At 30.5% G+C, this 3,933-nt stretch overlaps 1 long non-coding RNA gene across 2 annotated transcripts; it reads left to right on the top strand.

The window, feature by feature from the left end:
• The first annotated feature begins 1,291 nt into the window (after nucleotides 1–1,291).
• On the top strand, nucleotides 1,292–3,933 carry LOC102606440 (uncharacterized). Of its 2 annotated transcripts, XR_367587.2 has the most exons (4): nucleotides 1,292–1,350; nucleotides 2,973–3,059; nucleotides 3,154–3,246; nucleotides 3,563–3,933. It is a non-coding gene; the product is annotated as an uncharacterized lncRNA (long non-coding RNA). The 2 variants fall into 2 exon arrangements; XR_001473942.1 differs by having other exon boundaries at nucleotides 3,154–3,933.

Below are 3,933 nucleotides of genomic sequence, written 5' to 3'. Positions count from 1 at the left end.
CAAGTTCATACCAAAATTAAATAAGTTTCATACAAATGTTAAACATACTGCATACCACATTCATAAATCAATATTAAGTCAGATTTATATCAATCTTAAACATGCTTCATACCTTTTTTGATAAAAATAATAACCAAATTAATATCAATTCCATGATAGTAACCATACATATGTATGTTTATGTCAAACATTAAAACAAAATTCATGCCACAAATAATATGCATAAATAAACTGTTATAACAAAAATTCTACTAAATTTAATAATTGGAAAATAAATTAAATAAAATATTTACCCTAACCACTTTTTTGCCCTTTTTTGATATTGAAATTTTTGAAGCCTCCTTCATAAATAAATTGAGTTTTCTTCTTCTTTCCTGTAATCTGCTTCTTATTTTGAGAAGTACCAACCTTTTTCGCTGAAGTTGCATTCTTGTTATGTGGTGGCGTTTGAGTCAATATGTTAAACGTCGAAGGCTCTATTCCAACCGTAGAATTCGCTTCTACTAATCTGGGATTCTTTCTAGAAGTATGCTTTGGTTTCTTCGACATGTTTTAATGAAATTCTTGAAAACTTGATTCTTAGTATTGTGAAATCGCCATTTCTTTCTGATTGTAGACTGAATATTTTCTGATTTAGGAGGTGATATTGAGTTGTAGAAACGGCTTGAATGGAAGATGATTGATGAGGTGAAAGAGGAATGGGTAATTGTTACAACGGAAAATTTTACTTTGTGAACGTGGGGGTGGTGTGTTACTGACTAGAAGAGGCGTGGTGACATTAGGGGTGTGGGTTTGACGTGTAAAAGTAAAAAGGAACAAGATCAAGGTAAATTTCCTATAAATGTGTAAAAGATAATTATGGTAGATTATTTATTTATATCATTTAATAATAAATATAAAATAATTAAATACTATTTATTTAATAAAATAAAAATTTAATTGATTTTTAAATAAAATGTGATCTGTTATAATCCGTAATTAAATTGTTATAAGCAAGAATATTTTAAAAATAGCTTTAAAACCCATAATATTGTCTCTTAAATATATATGTGGGTGGTTTTTATATATTCTTTTAGAAAAATTATATATCATATATACGTACACACTTTTAATGATATATCTTTGTGGACGACCACCGCAATAAAAGTTGTACAAAAAGCTATATTAATTGCACATTAAAGTACTGTACTTATCATTACGTGTCAATTGGAGGTTGAATGGTCACTCCAAGTGGCTTTTATTGCACCACAAACCGACATAATTCTACAATTAAATATTTTGTCATTTGACACATATCTTCGTTCTACTAGATTCTAGAAATTACCCTCTCACTTAATTTCATCCCTTCAGGTATGCTCCTTTAATCTCTTTTTCCCTTCGTCTTTGATATAAATCTTGTAATGAGAACTTTTAAATTGTTATTGAATTTTTTTAATAAGTTGTGGTTAAAACTAAAGGATAAGTTTTTTAGTGGGAATAAAATTGAGACGAAGTAGCAAGCTCGAGATTGGATTCAATGTGTTCGAATTTGACATATATAGGTGGTTTTACGAATTAATAAGAAAATCAGACTTGGAATATAATTGTGTTTTCATGGTTTGAGATGAAACTGTGTGTGTTACTGCTTGCTGAGTATTTGTGCCGATAAAAGCAAACGTTCATCCTGATTCATGAGGGAGGAGCTGCTTCATTTTCTGTGTTTTCATTTATTTATTAATAAAAATTGACCAGTTAAAGGTTGATTATTGATGTATAACCCTTGGAAATTTTGATTTCGTTTTTAGGTATTAGTCAGATGAAAATATAATTCTCTCTGGTTGTTAAATATTTTGACGTGCAATTTTTATTTAGGTGTTTGTTCATATTGCTCTACTTGTGCATTAATTCGTCATCTATGCTCTTATAATAGTCCCCTTCTTTCCCTCACCAAGTTCTCTATTTTCATTGTTTTTCTTTTGATTTTTCTTTCAAACCTCTTCTTGAATGGGGTTTAGAATTAATCGCATGATTCAAAATAATAGTTTGACTAGAATCAATTCTATGATTGATATAGCTAAAATACTAATTACAGTGTTTGATACTAATCTTAACATATGTTGTTTTTTTGTGGCGAAACGAAGGCTTACTGGTTAGAAATGTGTTGAACCTCAACTGTTTTAGTCTTGCTCATTTTTCTAAATTTTAACTCCATTGTCACAAATTTTTATTACAATTATCAAGCGATGACGCTTTTTTTCACATTCCACTCGTTTTTTAAATTTTTGGTTCAATTTTGTGAATATTGTCTATCTTAAATTTACTTTACAACCACAATATCCTTGGTAAGTGTTTCTACATATGACATTTAAGATGAACCAAACTAGCTCTATAAAAGGCCTATGGGAATTAGAAGTCGTGAATGAGATTGGACCAAGTTAAATGTTGGAGTGTTTTATTTGAGATCCAAGCTCAATTAACATTTGGTTAAAAGGGAGAATGAGTTTGAAAGAAGAGCTTATGCATATTGAAGAAACGTTTGTTCCTCTCTTCTTCTTCAAGCTTTTCATCCTACTTCTTATCTATATCCTTACTTATTGTGGCTTCAGTGTTTTTCGTTGTAATTCAATAATTTTACTGGTGTTGTGATAATTTGATTGTCAAGGACTATATAATATTTGAATAGTTGGTGTTGAGAATTCGAATTCATTACATACACAAAAAATCAAAGTGTCTTCAACCTTTCTTGATTTTTTACTGCTACTTGTTGATATAGTTTTGGGTTACACCTTCTTTTGGGTAAGAGTTGTAATTATTCTTAACTATTTTTATTTTATGTTCCCACAAATTTATGACTGTGCTTTAGTGTCTTTGAAATATTTCAGGCAAAATGTTGTGCATTTGATTAATTACTTTACACTGATTGTTCCTCCATGCATTGAAAAATCACATGATATTACGTGCTTACTGTTTTCATTTTCTTTGTTTGATTTCAGATATAAAATGTGAAGTCTGTGATCAAAGAAGATATTTTCAATGATACAAATTATTGGATCTGTTATGAAGCTCCAAATGTCTAGAAGGTATGCAAGGTTCTTATATATATATTGATGAAGCGAAAGAAAATGTGTTGGTTGGGAATCATAGGATGAACATCTTGGTTTTGGATCTACCCAGGTTAAAGAAATGTTGGACCATTTTAAAGGTTTGCTTGCAAGTGAAACTGTAGCAATGAAGAGTGAGTAGGTCATTGTATAAGTCAAGCCTGAGGTGTGTGATCTCTATCTTTAAAATTTTCACCAGTTCATGGTTAGTTTCACTATACCCTGAACTAAAAGAAGAAGGATTTCAGCTAGATCATAAGTCTCTTCACACATCCGCTATACCTAAGTTTCTATAACATGGAAGTTGTTTGTCTTACTAACTTTTGTGATGACAATGAATTACCTAGGATTGGAAATTCCAACTCTGTTACTTATGTCAATGAAGAAGTCTTGGGTCAAAAATGAAGAATGGGTGGTTCACATTAATGCAAAAATCTTGGTAATTATTAATTTTTTTTTTTTGTTGAGTTCATAATTTTCAGGTTAACTTCAACCCTGTCAGTGTCAATTCAATCAAGAAAACACTTGCATCTATATGCAAAAAGGAGCAGAGTCAAAGTGAGTGGAGGTGATATCAGACATGCAATTAATTTTCTACAGTATCTTTGTCTTAAATCACATATAATGCCTATTCTATCGTCAAAAGAAAGACTGGATAATGTTAGTTGTTTGGATGGTGTGTTCTGTTTGTCATTCGACTAGATAACGTTAGTTGTTTGGATGATGCGTTCTCTTTTCCATTTGGAAAAGATGAAACTCCCTCTCTATTTTATGCATTAGGCAAATTTCTACACAACAAAAGAGAGTGAGCACACTATTGCATCTGGTACATCTGACTAAACTTCATTCTCAA

The sequence above is a fragment of the Solanum tuberosum genome, unplaced genomic scaffold (assembly GCF_000226075.1).
Source record: "Solanum tuberosum cultivar DM 1-3 516 R44 unplaced genomic scaffold, SolTub_3.0 scf00135, whole genome shotgun sequence".
NCBI lineage: Eukaryota > Viridiplantae > Streptophyta > Magnoliopsida > Solanales > Solanaceae > Solanum > Solanum tuberosum.
The sequence above is the reverse complement of the archived record's forward strand: the minus strand, read 5'-3'. Positions and strand labels throughout refer to the sequence as shown.